Below are 15831 nucleotides of genomic sequence, written 5' to 3' on the forward strand. Positions count from 1 at the left end.
CTTGAACTTTTTTTTTTTTTTTTTTTTTTTTTTAAGACAGAGTTTCGCTCTGTCGCCCAGGCTGGAGTGCAGTGGCGCGATCTCGGCTCACTGCAAGCTCTGCCTCCCGAGTTCACGCCATTCTCCTGTCTCAGCCTCCTGAGAAGCTGGGACTACAGGCACCCACCTCCACATCCGGCTAATTTTTTTGTATTTTTAGTAGAAACGGGGTTTCACCATGTTTGCCAGGGTGGTCTCGATCTCCTGACCTTGTGATCCGCCCACCTTGGCCTCCCAAAGTGCTGGGATTACAGGCGTGAGCCACCGCGCCCAGCGAAACTTGAACTTTTTAAAGGAAATGTCCTCTTGAACATTCTGACTGCATGGAGAAGGGTACTTAAGACATATATAACAGGCCGGATGCAGTGGCTCATGCCTGTAATCCCAGCACTTTGGGAGGCCCAGGTGGGCAGATCAGCTGAGGTCGGGAGTTTGAGACCAGCCTGACCAACATGGTGAAACCCCGTCTCTACTAAAAATACAAAATTAACTGGGCATAGTGGCGCATGCCTGTAATCCCAGCTACTCGAGAGGCTGAGGCAGGAGAATCGCTTGAACCTGGGAGGCAGAGCTTGCAGAGAGCCGAGATCGTGCCATTGCACTCCAGCCTGGGCAACAAGAGCGAAACTCTGTCCCAAAAAAAAACAAAAGACATATATAACAGTTTCCATTTGCCTTAAAATTGGGTTAAATAGCAAAAGCAATGTTTTTAAAAATGATTAGTTCAGAGCCTTTTAGGGTAAACCCTGTTTAAACACTCATGGAATTGCCCTTGCCACCATGAGTTCTACCATCCACTTCCATATGTAAATTGTAAGAGGGACTTCAGTTAAGTCAGTCCTGAGAAAATAGCCTTTTTTCTGGAAGAAAGAAGATAAATTTTCAGGCAATTTACATTTGGTATTTCTTTTAATTTCCTTTTTTCTATTTTGATTTCTCTACATTTTTGTTCAACTAAAAGAGTACTTATTTCTTCTTGAAGGTTAACATTATGTTTATTAAGTATCAAAATGGACTTATCTTTTAAAAAAGAAGACAAGTTTTCCATACTGTCACAGCTCCAAAGAACTATCTTTCTCATACAGTAATATTCTTTATTTGCGTCCATTTGCTATGATTCCATTAATTTGTTAAATTAACTGCCTTTATAAAAATATTTACAAATGTTTTCTTGCCTTAAAATGTAACATTTTCTACTTTAATTTCCAAGAGAGTGATTATTTGCATTACAAAGGAATTCTTAATAATTCCTGTTAGCCTAGGAAATAGGAATGCCAAAGTAACATTTAATGTACTTCTCTGTAACTTTTCATAATTAGAAATTTTTAATTATGTTTATATAACCCATTTTCATTTTAATGTGAATATATATTCAGAAATTATTTGATGTAAATTTCAAAATGATTATAGAAATTAAGCTGAATTCTAATTTTTGCTTAGATTAAGAAATATGTATGTGAAATTTAAGAATTTATGTAATCTGTGATTAATGGAAATAACATCCCTACTTTGTTCCTAATGAATATATTATGTTATTGTTTTGTTTAGTTTGAGAACAACCATGTATTAGCTTTACTTGGCTGATATCAGTAAATGTTTCTATTTCCTAAATGTAAGGCCTGTACTCATTAATTTGTGTAAAAGTAAAACACTACAGTAGCAGAAAAAATTGCACTGGCTCTGTAGCCAAAATAAGCACTGTAATGTGGATGTAATACTATTACTGCCAAATAAAAAAGTGATGGTACGTCTTGTTGATGTATTGAATATTTTAAACAATGTTAATATATAATTATGAAGTCACACTTGTCTCATCAGATCCTATATGAGAACATTCAGTCTCCATAAGACCCATATATATGGCATAGAGAACAGGACAACTGCAGAAGCATTATAACCAAATACAAAACTTTATCATTAAAATAAAAAATAAAAGGCCAGGCGCGGTGGCTCACGTCTGTAATCCTAGCACTTTAGAAGGCCAAGGCAGGTGGATCACCTTAGGTCAGGAGTTCGAGACCAGCCTGGCCAACATGGTGAAACCCTGTCTCTACTAAAAATACAAAAATTATCTGGGCATGGTGGCAGGCACCTGTAATCCCAGCTACTCAGGAGGCTGAGGTAGGAGAATCGCTTGAACCTGGGAGGCAGAGGTTGCAGTGAGTCGAGGTCGTACCATTGCACTCCAGCCTGGGCAACAAGAGCAAAACTCCATCTCAAAAAAATAAACAAAATAAAAAAGATTTAAAAATTTATTGTTTCTCCATCTACCGACGTGGGGAAAAAGACAGTTTTGTGATGAATAAAGTGAAAGTACTTGTGTTTTAATTAAAGTGTTTGGATGATAATGCCATCAAGCATAATATAAACTTATCATATTGATATATATGCATCATTACTATTCATATATGATCTGAACCTCCTGTCTCATCAGTTCTTCAAAAAGCTTCAGATATATGGCCAGGTGCAGTGGCTCATGCCTGTAATCCCCGCACTTTGGGAGGCTGAGCAAAGCAGATCACCTGAGGTCAGGAGTTTGAGACCAGCCTGGCCAACATGGCAAAACCCTGTCCCTACTAAAAATACAAAACTTAGGCCAGGCGTGGTGGCGCACACCTGTAATCCCAGGTTCTTGGAAGGCTGAGGCAAGAGAATTGCTTGAACCCGGGAAGTGGAGGGTGTAGTGAGCTGAGATCACGCCACTGCACTCTAGCTTGGGCAACAGAGTGAGACTCAGCCTCCAAACCAAAAAACAAAAGGGTTCAGATATATTTAGTCAAGGAGAGGTATGCCGCCTGGATACCACCATAGTAACCAGATGGAAGTCACCTGAATATGAAAACAGATTCTTAGTTTGGGACTTTTAACAAATAGGCTTATTTTAGGATAATTATATATGCTGTAGATATGTATGCTGTAGATAAATGTACATAGTTATATTTTTAGAATTATTAAACATATAAAGTGAAATATATTGATAAGAAAACCATATAAACATGAGTAGAATCTCTCCTTAGCTAGGATACAGGGTTGGAGTGCAGTGGGAAACTAGAGCAGCACTCTGTTGTCTCATGCATCTTCTTTGATCCCACTATCTGAACTTAATGTAATCTCTCTCTGAATTCTTGTGTATGTTTAAAATGCTTCTCTGCAAACATCTTAGTGCCCTATTGTTAGACTTTATAGGGCTTTGCTGGAAATCTTTATAAATAGCTTTGTTAATCTTTCCAAACTAACTGTTCTTATGCTGCTTCTGACTGCTGTTTTTTTCTGCAGTGTTTCTTCTTATGCCCTGTATTCTCTGATACTTTATCCTGCCACTTCTTCCCCCGATCTCTCTCTTCTTACGCTACTGACATCTTTGATGAGGCTACACAAGCTCTTCTGTCTGCTAAGCTTCTTTCTGTGGCTTTTTCTCTCTGAACAGTGAAAACCCTACGGTAACCTCAATCATCTGGACAGGGAAGGACTGTATTCTACTACAGAGAAGAAAAGCAGCCTTCCTTCTATGACACTTTTTATTCTTTACTTAAAAGCCACAGCAAAGCAACTGGTACATCAAACATGTCTTTTATGTGTGTCACAGAAGCCTTTCACAAGGTACATTTATATTTAGGAAATTACAGAACTTTTATAATTTGCTATGATTGAAACGATACCATAGTACTTGAATATAGAGAAGTGCTTTGAATTAGAAAACACTTGAAATATATGACTTCCAGAACTTTGCTAATTCTTATTTAATAATAACTCTGTGTGATAATGGTCCCAGGGGCTGGGCACGGTGGCTCACACCTGTAATCCCAGCACTTTGTGAGGCCAAGGCAGGTGGACTGCCTGAGCTCAGGAGCTTGCGACCAGCCTGGGCAACATGGTGAAACCCCATCTCCACTAAAATAAAAAAAAAATGAGCTGGGTGTGGCAGCGTGCACCTGTAGTCCCAGTTACTCAGGAGGCTGAGGCAGGAGAACTGCTTGAACCTGGGAGGCGGAGGTTGCAGTGAGCTGAGATCACATCATTGCACTCCAGCCTGGGCAACAGAGCGAGAATCCATCTCAAAAAAAAAAAAAAAAGAAAAAGAAAGAAAGAACGAAAAAAGAGAATGGTCCCAGGAATTTTACAAAGGACCAGTAAAATAATGTGGTAGAAGATGAAGATGGATAATAAATATTAAAACAATTATATTCACAATCTGTTACAATACAACAAATCCCAAAATTTTAGCAGCTCAAAACAACAAACATGATCTTACACAGTTTCTGAAGGCTGGGAATTCAGGAATGGCTTAGTCTGGTGGTTCTCTCCTGAAGTTGCAGTCATCTGAAGGCCTGATTGGGGGTGGAAGACTCACTTCTAAGGTTTTCTTATTCACATGTCTGTTGTCAGGAGTCCTCAGTCCCTTGCTAGCCATTGGCAAGAGACCTTAGTTCCTACCAACTAGACCTCTCAGCTGCCTGAGTGTCTTTTAAGACATGGCAGCTGGCCAGGCATGGTGGCTCATGCCTGTAATCCCGGCGCTTTGGGAGGCTGAGGCAGGAGGAATGTTTGAGCCCAGAAGTGTGAGACCAGCCTGGGCAACATAATGAGACCCTATCTCTACAAAAAAAAAAAAAAAAAAAGACATGGCAGCTGGCTTCCTCCCAGATGAATAATCCAAGAAATCGCAGCAAGGTAAAAGACACAATGTCTTTTATAACCTAGATGTTGAAGTGTTACCACTTCTGCCATTGGTAACACAGACCAATGCTGACACAATGTGGGAGGGGATTACCCAGGATGTGAGTACCAAGAGGTGGAACATGTGGGGTTGTGTTGGTGGCTGGATACTATGGCAGGGAATCATAATAAATTATACATAATGATATAGACAATTTTTTTTTTTTTTTTTTTTTAAGAGCGAGACAAGGTTTTTCTCTCTCTAACCCAGGCTGGAGTGCAGTGGTTCTCACTGCAACTTCTAACTCCTGGGCTCAAGTGATTCTCCTGCCTCAGCCTCCTGAGTAGCTGGGGCTACAGCCACATGCCACCACACCTGGCTTATTTTTACTGTTTAGTAGAGATGAGGTCTTGGTATGTTTCCCAGGCTGGTCTTGAATTCCTGTCCTCAAGTGATCCTCCCACCTCAGCCTCCCAAAGTTCTGGGATTACAGGCTTGAGCCACCGTGCCTCGTTGACATTTTAATTTTAATGAGTGAATGAATGTACATTCTTTGGTCAATCTTTTGATATACCAAGGCCTTTAGTTGGGAGTATGGATTCACTCTATATTTCAAGATATCTTTGTTACATAAACTAAACTGCTAAATCAGTGGTCCCCAAACTTTTTGGCACCAGGGCCCAGTTTTGGGGAAGACAATTTTTCCATGGACAGTGCGGGGGTGGGTGTGGTGGATAGTTTTGGGATGAAATTAGTCCACCACAGATCATCAGGGATTATATTCTCATAAAGAATGCACAACCTAGATTCCTTACATGCAAGTTCATAACAGGGTTTGCGCTCCTATGAGAATCTAATGCCATCGCTGATCTGACAGGCGGCAGAGCTCAGGTGGTAATGCTCACTCGCCGGCCCTCACCTCCTGCTGTGCAGCCTGGGGTTTGGGGACCCCTGCCCTAAATCATCATCTGGAATTTCGAGTTTTCCTTACTTTTTTTTTTTTTGAGACGGAGTCTGGCTCTGTTGCCCAAGCTGGAGTGCAGTGGCCGGCTCCGCCTCCCGAGTTTACGCCATTCTCCGGCCTCAGCCTCCCGACTAGCTGGGACTACAGGCGCCCACCACCTTGCCCGGCTAGTTTTTTTTGTATTTTTTAGTAGAGACGGGGTTTCACCATGTTAGCCAGGATGGTCTCGATCTCCTGACCTCGTGATCCGCCCGTCTCGGCCTCCCAAAGTGCTGGGATTACAGGCTTGAGCCACCGTGCCCAGCCGAGTTCTCCTTACTTTTAAAGGAGAGAAAAGGTACATGAAAAGCATTGACTGCAGAATCTCCCTAGATTTGTACAATTTTGTACCCAATCTTTTACATTTATCTTCTCCACACCTAGCTTGGTGGTAATTTTTGTAAGCTATTTGCCTTTATCAAGTTTTTTCAAAGCATTCAGCTCAGCGTTTATAAAAAACTATAACTTTATTTTTGCTTTTATAATTTCTTTTCTTTTTTTTTTTTTTTTGGCACTATCTCGGCTCACTGCAGCCTCTGCCTCCTGGGTTCAAGTGATTCTCCTGCCTCAGCCTCCCAGGTAGCTGGGATTACAGGCATGCACCAGCACGCCCAGCTAATTTTTGTGTTTTTAGTAGAGACAGGGTTTTGCCATCATGGCCAGGCTGGTCTCGAACTCCTGACCTCAGGTGATCCGCCCACCTTGGCCTCCCACAGTGCTGGGCTTACAGGTGTGAGCCACCGTGCCTGGCCTATAATTTCATTTTTTAAATGTTTACTTTGTATAATTTCAAAGCCATGCAACTGACATAGAACAAACTCAATTAGTCGTGGTAAGTATACAAGTAATGCTTATACAAATTGGCAAATCTTGGATTTTTAGTAATCTCAAACTTAGCATGTCAAAACTGAGCTCCTTACCACCCCTGCCTAAACCTACTCTTCCCACAGTCTTCCCTATCTGAGTAAATTACAATTCCATTCTTCCAGATCAAAGGCCAAAAACCTCCTTTCCTCACACCTCACATTCAGTAACCAAAATCCTACCAGTTCTACCTAAAAAGGCAACAAGGAAAAAATATATATACCAGGTATTTCTCACTACCTTCATAACTATCACTTTGGCCCAATCCCCATTCCTCATTCTGATTATTGTGGAAGCCTCCTAATTAATTGATCTCCCTGCTTCTTCTCTTGCCTTATTTAGTGTATGTGCAGCACATAAGCTAGAGAGAGTAAACATGTCAGATCATGTCACTATGTTGTTCAAAACCTACCAAAGGCCACCCATGTTAGAGTAAAAACCAAAATCTTTACAATGCTGTACAAAAAGAGGCTGGGCACAGTGGCTCATGCCTATAATCCCTACTCTTTGGGAGGCCGAAGTGGGAGGATGCTTGAGCCCAGGAGTTTGAGACCAATCCAGGCAACATAATAAGACCCTATTTCTACAAAAACTAAAAAATCAGCCAGGTGTGTTGTTGCATGCCTGTAGTCCCAGCTACTCAGAGAAGCAGAGGCAGGAGGATTGCTTGAGCCCAGAAGTTAGAGGCTATGGTGAGCTGTGATTCCGCCACTGCACTCCAGCCTGGGTCTCTTAAAAAAAAAAAAAAAAAAAAAAAAAAAGGCCAGGGGTGGTGGCTCACGCCTGTGATCCCAGCACTTTAGGAGGCTGAGGTGGGTGGATCACCTGAGGTCAGGAGTTTGAGACCAGCCTGGTCAATATGGTGAAACCCCATCTCTATTAAAAATACAAAAATTAGCCGGGTATGGTGGCAGGCACCTGTAATCCCAGCTACTCAGGAGTGTGAGGGAAGAGAATCGCTTGAACCCAGGAGGCAGAGGTTGCAGTGAGCAGAGATCATGCTACTGCACTCCAGCCTGGACGACAGAGTGAGACTTCTCAAACAAACAAACAAACAAATCCTACATAGTCTGTCTTCTGCTGCTCCCCTACTGCACCTCCTATTACTTCACCCTTCACCTACTTAGCTTCACTCACACAAGCCTCCTGGTTCTTCCTAGAACATGTCAGATAGAATCCTTCTCTGGGCCGTTGTATCTATCCCTGAACCACTCTTCCTCCAAATATTTGCATCTCCAGATATTTACATAGCCTACTGCCTCATTCTCCTCAAGGCTTTTACTCATATGAGGCTTTCCTTAGCCACTCTATCTAAAATTACAACATCTACTCAGCCTGCTTCCAGCATTCTCTACTTCCCTGCTCTGGTTTTATCCATATTGCCATATTATATGTCACTAAATACTACATAGTTCATTTATTTGCTTGTTGTCTGCCTTCTTTCACTAGAATGTATGTTCCATAATGTCAGGGATTTTTCTTTTATCACTGTTGTATTCTTAGCATCTAGAACTGAATATGTGTTGAATGAATGAATGATGAATTGGTGGGAAAATAAGCAGGCCTTGCATGCTGAGTAGCTATCAGCATTCGACAGAGAGAATGGAGAGCTTTGTTTAATCTGGTGAATCTGTTGGGTGGAATAAAAAAATAAAAAATTGGAAAGTTTCTACTTATTTATTGATTTATTATGTTTCGAGATAGAGTCTCACTCTGTCACCCAGGCTGGAGTCCAGTGGCGTGATCTCTGCTCACTGCAACCTCTTCCTTCTGGGTTCAAGTAATTCTCCTGCCTCGGCCTCCCGAGTAGCTGGGACTACAGACGCACGCTACCACACTCAGCTAATTTTTATATTTTTAGTAGAGACGGGGTTTCACCATGTTGGCCAGGCTGGTCTCAAACTCCTGACCTCAGTTGATCCACCTACTTCAGCCTCCCAAAGTGCTGGGATTACAGGTGTGAGCCGCCATGCCCAGCCAACTCACTTCTTTAAATCACAGAAATAAAAATGTAATTATAAATTGATATGTATGGGGCAGGGATAGGTATGTATAGGGAAGAGAAAGGTGAGATGAAAGGTGAGGTGCAAGGTGGGGAGAAAGGTGGGGTGCAAGGAAGCCTTCTTCAAGGAAGCAGCATTTAAGAAGAGACCTGGAGCTTATGTTGAAGTTAGGTGAAGGGGAAAGTGGGAGAAAGGATTTCATGCAGGGAACAACTTATGCAAAGGCCCTGCAGCCAGAATGCCCACAGAAAGTTGCATGAACTGAAGAAGGCCAATGTGATGGCATCAGAGAGAGCAAGGGCACAAGCAAGACTACCGAGACCACCTATCACCATCTGTAGTTTGGTACATTTAAATAATTGTAATTACCAATTTTGAACTTTTCTATCATTGAGGAATGAATGGCTGGCTTACCCTCCTTAAAAGAGTTTCCATCCTGAGTAAATAGTGTGGGGATGGGACTGGGGAACAGAGTTATGTTTAAGAGTAGAAGACCTCGTGTGTGTGTGTGTGTGTGTGTGTGTGAGAGAGAGAGAGACACATACACAGAGAGAGAGAGAGAGACAGAGAGAGAGAGAGAGAGAGGGAGTTTCACTCTTGTTGCTCAGGCTGGAGTGCAATGGCTGGATCTTGGCTCACTGCAACCTCAGCCTCCCAGGTTCAAGTGAAGTGGGTTCTTCTACTTCAGCCTCCCAGGTAGCTGGCATCACAGGCGCACGCCGCACGCCCGGCTAATTTTTTGTATTTTTAGTAGCGACAGAGTTTCACCATGTTGGCCAGGTTGGTCACAAACTCCTGACCTCAGGTGATCCACCCACCTCGGCCTCCCAAAGTGCTGGGATTACAGGCATGAGCCACGGTGCCCGGCCTTTTTTTTTTTTTTTTTTTGGAGACGGAGTCTCACTTTGTCACCCAGACTGGAGTGCAGTGGCACGATCTCGGCTCACTGCAACCTTTGCCTCCTGGCTTCAAGTGATTCTCCTGCCTCAGCCTCCTGAGTAACTGAGATTACAGGCGTGTGCCACCACACTCGGCTAATTTTTTGTATTTTTAGTAAAGATGGTCTTTTGCCATGTTGGGCAGGCTGTTGTTGGATTCCCGACCTAAAGTGATCCACCCGCCTCCGTCTCCCAAAGTGCTGCCATTACAGGTATGAGCCACCGCGCCTAGCCCAGAAGGCCTTTTCAACATCCCTGAAATATAACCTGAGCACTGCTGTCTTGGGGCCTGAAGTTGGAAGTGGTTACTTTTATTCTTTGTTTATCTGGGTGTCATTTTGATTTTGTTTTCAAGTGCAGTAAAGAATTAAAGATCTCGTCCACCAAAAATGCTCCCTCTGAGTGTGCATTTCGGGTTTTAATATGGGATTGTCTAATGGATTTGACAGGCTGGCGGTCCAAGGTGAAAAAGGTCTGTGGGTGCCTAATAGTCAAAGATGCCTTTATGAAGCTTTAGGAAGACCAGACATGGTTTGCCTTCAATTAACAAAAAGGTGGAATATAAATATATTTGTGCTTATATAAATGTATTCCTTTTTTTCTTCTCCTCCTCCTCTGCCTTCAATTGACCTCCTCCTTCTCTTCTTTCTTCTTCCTTTTAACTCTCCTTTCAGAGTTAAAGACTGGAGCTAAGAAAAGGGGAGCAATAGACAGATGAAGTGTTCCCGGATCGCTGCCCCACGCTCTTTGTAATAAAGGAAAACGTGGCCAAAGGTCAATGCTTAGGGTAGTAGAAGATAATGTAGTGGCTTGGCTTCTTGACTGGAAACTAGGACGGGTAGAGTAGCTGAGAGAAGTGGGCCCCACAGCAAACGGGTTGCGGGTAGGGGGAGCCAGCTCCAGACCGGTAATGAAGCCCATTTCAGCCTCATTCCTTTCCCGTGGCGGAGGCAGCCTTCCTTCCCCAGGCCTGGCTGGAGGTGGAGGCAGGCCCAAGGTTAGGGGGTCAGCCCGCGCACCTAGGGCCGGGAGACAGACAAACTCTGGCGGAAAGTTGCAGCCACGCTCCCCGTCCCCTGCTTTTCTCCTCGACTCTCCACCCCTCTCCGGGTGATCCGGCGGAGGTGGGGGTTGGGGGAACTGGCCTTGTGTTTTGGAACAGCTGCAGCCGGCGCTGGGCCCGCCTGGAATGCGGGAACAGGCTGCGCACCAGGACTTTTATGGAAACTTGCTGCTGGAGACGGCGGCGGCGGCGGCGGCGGCGGCGGCGGCGGCGGCGGCGGCGGCGGCGGCAGCGGCAGCGGCAGCGGCAGCCAGAGGACTCCCAGCGGCTGGAGCAGAAGTGTAACGGCCAGAGCTCCCAGACCCTTACCCACAGCTAGGCAGGACGCGCACAGTCCCTCCGCGCGAAAAGAAGGACCTTCGCGGGTCACCGGCTCCTGGAGGGTGAGAAGAGTTGGGGAACGTGGGCTAGGGGGAGTGGAGACTGAGGTGTAGGGTCCCCTGGCGGGGGCGGGGGCGGGGGCGGGAGCGGCGGCTGCAGCGGCTGCAGAGAGGCGCTCGGGGTCCGCGGCTTCTGGCGATGCTCCGCTGCAGCACGGGAGTGCGCCGGGCGCCATACAGCTGTGGCTCCGCACTGGCCCCGGCCCGGGCGAACCCGGCCTCCGAGCCGCGTCCTGCGGGCTAGGCGGGGTGCCGAACAGGGGCTGCCCCAGTGTCTGAAAGCCTCAGCCGACCTCGGGCTTCTAGTTGCGATGTCTTTGCCCTGCTCCCCTGCGCCTTGTCGGCTGAGTTTCAGGTGCGTTCCGTACTGTAGGGAGGGAGCCCTCTGTGAGCCGAGTGGGTGCCGGTCCCTCGGCTGAACTCTTGGGGTCCTTAGGGAAGTTCGGTGCCGTCCACCACGTGCCCCCGCCGCGGTCTCCGTCTCTGCCAGCAGTGCCAGTTAAGAAATTCTTTCTGATCGGTCCCTGTGGAAGATGGGAAGAAATACGATTTAACAGCCTATTACTCCCCCGACACCCCCGCATATCCCCCCACTCCTGTCTCCAACGCGTTTTTTTTTTTTTTTTTTCGTGATTCTCCCCGCGGTGGGATGCTGGGGGTTGGGCAACTAGGGCTGGAAGTTTACGAAGTTTACGTAGTTTACGTGAGTGAAGAGTGTAGTCACCTCTTGAGAATTCCCCTTGCTTATATGCTTTTGAAAAAGCCAAACCATTCCAGCTGTTTGTAAACTGTGAAACGTTCTACAAATGCATTAGCATTGGCATTTATAAAGAAAATGACGAAGTTGAGAGGTTATAGTTGGTTACTGCAATGACTTAGAGATACTCATTTTATAGTTATTAAAGCACAACGTGAACAAAGTTGGCAGAGAGATAACAAGGTAAAAATAGCATAAGGATAAGTCCTAACAAAATGTCCTTGGTAAAGACACAGGTAGAGAAAAGAAGCCATAATAAAGAAATCAGTTCCCTGACCAAAGCAACAGGAACATCATTCATCGTTAAATTTTATTAATGAATTCATGTAGCAGCGGCCCATTGGCCTGCGAGTCACAACATAACTATGTCTTAGGTAATGTGATTAAATAAACTTAAGTATTTATACCATCTTAGTCACATGTTATTGAGTGGACCACATAATTTCTCCCTCTAATATTATCCTTTTACAGGTTAAATTGATGCAGTAAGAAAACTGTCTCGAATTCTTTTGAGTTTGGGGTATTGTTAAGAAAAACTGCATAATTAATCAAATGAGAGAAAGGTTTTTTTGGGGGGAGGTATAATTTGTATAAGTAAACTTTGACTAACCAATGTAGCTGTTTAAGTTTCTTCTTCCTTCCAGCAATTAACACCGTATTTTTGCAGATATTTTATATTTTGACTAATACTTCTGAGGGACAATTTAAAGAAAAATGCATGCAATTATGTAGTTTATCTGCAACAATTCCCTCAAAGAATTCTAAGCTAAAACCACAACAAAATTATTTTAAATCCAGTTTTCCTCATTATAGTTATAATGTAATCCAGTTTTAATAGAAGATTTATACTTTAAAATCCATTTTCGATTGAAATGTAATGAATAGCAATTTTTCCTGCTCATCTTAAAATGGAATTTGTGCTATTTTTGAAAATTTGACATGTAAGGCTGATCATTGTCAAAATGTATGTCATCTTGAGATGACTATATTTAGCATCAACAAAGGAATGCATTATCTAGGTTTTTGAACAGTATTTTTCCCCTGAAATTTCACTTGGAGTATTTAGGTTAGGGTTTCATTTTTGAGCAGAATGAAAACTAAATATGCATATTTGGAAGAGATTAATTGGGGATTCAGACTGCTTAGAATACGAGCGGCCTATAATGACATATTTCATTTATTAAAAAAAAATACCTGTTATCTTTGAAATGCCCTAAAAGACCAAAAAAAAGGGGGGGATTATTTAAATATGAGAGTTGTACACACCTAAAAGAAAGAAAATAATGCAGTGAATGTGGAAAAATATGTAACAGGTAAAAGTCTAAATGTTTTTATAGAAGAGAGGACTTTTAGTATATTTTATAGTTTTATAGGCCACACACACACAGAACATCTTGGTAGTTTATAATATGGAGAGAAAATGATTTATAACATTCCTAACAATTTCACATATTTCTGTTCTTAATCAATCTGTGGTCCATATCACCTGTGTAGTTTCTTTCATGTTCTCTTTCTGGGTTTATAATTGCATAGTTACATATTATATACATTTGAAATGGCTACATTTTCCTTTTCTGTTTAAATATTCAGTGTATAGTTTGGCTTAATTTATAGTAGTTTACTTTCTATATTCTAGGGTGGGTGGATTTGTACCCATAAATCCACCTTAAATTTTAGTTTAATTTGTATTATAATGTTAATACACCATATTATATTTATGGTTAAAAATTATGGAGAATGGAAAACGGGGCTCTTGTAATCTGACACCCTTACTGTTAGGATTTTGATGTATTTCCTTTTAGTCTTTTCCCCATGCATAGAATTCTTTCTTTTTGCATTGGCATATCTCAATAAAACAACATGTGAAAGCATCCCATGCAGTGTCTGGCATCCAGTAACTGCTCAACAGGTGATTCTTTTTCTTCCTCCTTTATTTCCTTCTTGACATCTCCTCCTTTTTACTCTTAGATTAGAAGACAAGCAGATTGGGGCTCCCTATGCGAGGTTTCGAGGTTGGTGAAATTCACTTCTCACCATCCATCCTGGGCCTCTTCCCTGTCTTTTCTTCCGCTTTGACTCTGCTTCACTCTTTCTGGCCAAAATAGGCCTCCCCTTTGACCCTTTCCATTTCTCAGTGTTGTCTGTTCATTTAGACTAAGGCTATGGCAGTCAAAAAGTCGACAGTCAAAAAGACACCTTTTACTTCCTGATTACCAAGTGTAGGAAAAAAGGTAAAAAAAAAAAATTAAAAACCAAAAAGACACTTTTGGGGCTGGGCATGGTGGCTCATGCCTGAATTCCCAGCACTTTGGGAGGCTGAGGCGAGAAGATCCCTTGAGCCCAGGAGTTCGGGGCCAGTCCTGGCAACATAGTGAGACCCACCCCCATCTCTACAAAAAATTTAAAAATTAGCCAGATGTGGTGGTGCATGCCTGTAGTCCCAGCTACCTGGGAGGCTGGGGCGGGAGGATCGCTTGAGCTCAGGAGGCTGAGGCTGCAGTGCACCATGCTTGTACCACTGCACTCCAGCCTAAGTGACAGAGTGAGGCTCTGTGTCAAAAAAAAAAAAAAAAAAAAGACACTTTTAGCCACAGGCATACTTAAAAATTGGTACAGTTTACATTAAAATATCGATTTACATCCTCTCTTGAAAAATTGGAAAATCTGGGCAAAATCTGGGTTCACTTTTTTAAAGAAATTATTTTTATTTCAATAGCTTTAGGGGTACCAAGTAGTTTTTGGTTACATGGATGAATTGTAAAATGGTGAAGTCTGTCTGGGTTTTTAGTGTACCTGTCAACCAAATAGTGTGTATTGTACCTAAAGGTTCACATTTTTGCATTGGAACAATACACTGGAACTAAATAGTGGCTGCCCCACAGACAGGCAGGTCACATGCTCTCCATTTGACATAGTCTCTAAGATTCCCTGTTGTTTTAAACAAGTCATACACTCATTTACATTACCTGCCAATTATATTACATAACATTACCTTACATTACATTTACATTACCTGACCCTAAATGCTTGAGTATGCAGTCCCCGATCTAAGTATTAGGGCAAGTATATCTAATGCATCATATGATGGAAAATCTGCTGCACTTAGCAATAGTAACTGGGACTTTAAACATTGTAGATATATTTTGGTTAGCAAGCCTCTTAAATAATGTGATCATAGGGGTGGGAGAAGCGGTTAGCATTCATTGACACTAATTATTAGTGTCAATTAGAGCTGGAAGGGACCATATATTGTTAATCAAAACAAATAAAATACTTTCCCTGGCGGGATTTTAGAAAGCATAGGGGATATATTTCTGCTAAAGAAATATTTCCTAGGATCTCATAAATAATTTTTTTCTTTTTTTTTGAGACAGCGTCTTGCTCTGTCACCCAGGTTGGAGTGCAGTGGCATGATCATGGCTCACTGCAACCTCTATCTCCTGGGCTCAAGTGATCCTCCTACCTCTGCCTCCTGGGTAGCTAGGACTACAGACATGCATCACCCTGCCTGGCTAATTTTTTTATTTTTTGTAGAGACAGAGCCTCACTATGTTGCCTAGGCTTGTCTCAAACTCATGGTCTCAAGCAATCCTCTTACCTTGGCCTCCCAAAGTGCTTGAATTACAGGTGTGAGCCACCATGCCAGGCCTTCTTAAAAATTCTACTCCCAGTCCATTTGAGAAGTATTTAGGAGAGTTTTTGTGACTCCTACAGCTTGGCTATAAAGAGGAGTTTACTATTTTTCTTTTGCCTCCCCATCCCACTGACATGTTTGGAGCCAGAAATCCAGGTCTTCCTGTTCCCAACTGTGTCCTTCAATGAAAGACCATCTTCCACTTGCAGAGATAGTGAGGAGGCCCAGACTCCAGTGATTACCACATCAATTTGCTTGGGAACAGAATTCCTGAAGCCTCCGGTTTCTGGTTGTTCATGGTATTTAGTTTAGCATAAACCCACCCCATTTTATTTTTTATTACTTTAGTTAGTGCATCTAGATCATCAGTCTTCGTTTTGTACATAAGAATCATGTATCTTATTTGGGATGATTTTGGATCAGACAGTTTTCCTGTTATCTCTTTGTCATTCATTTGCTACCTCAAATATGAATAGAGCTTGTACTATGTCCT

The 15831-nt window shown here is 42.8% G+C and overlaps 1 protein-coding gene across 3 annotated transcripts in view; it reads left to right on the forward strand.

Moving 5' to 3' along the window:
* Positions 1 to 10819: 10819 nt before the first annotated feature.
* The window catches only part of NEXN (nexilin F-actin binding protein), a 58050-nt gene continuing 53038 nt past the window's right edge, over positions 10820 to 15831 (forward strand). For 2 of the 3 annotated variants that reach the window (XM_025380233.1, XM_025379413.1), the window contains exon 1: positions 10820 to 10950. The gene's annotated coding sequence lies outside the window, so the exon portion shown is untranslated. The remainder of the gene's footprint in view (positions 10951 to 15831) is intronic. The other variant, XM_025380978.1, reaches the window with a different exon arrangement.

Source organism: Theropithecus gelada, chromosome 1 (genome assembly GCF_003255815.1).
Source record: "Theropithecus gelada isolate Dixy chromosome 1, Tgel_1.0, whole genome shotgun sequence".
Classification (NCBI taxonomy): domain Eukaryota; kingdom Metazoa; phylum Chordata; class Mammalia; order Primates; family Cercopithecidae; genus Theropithecus; species Theropithecus gelada.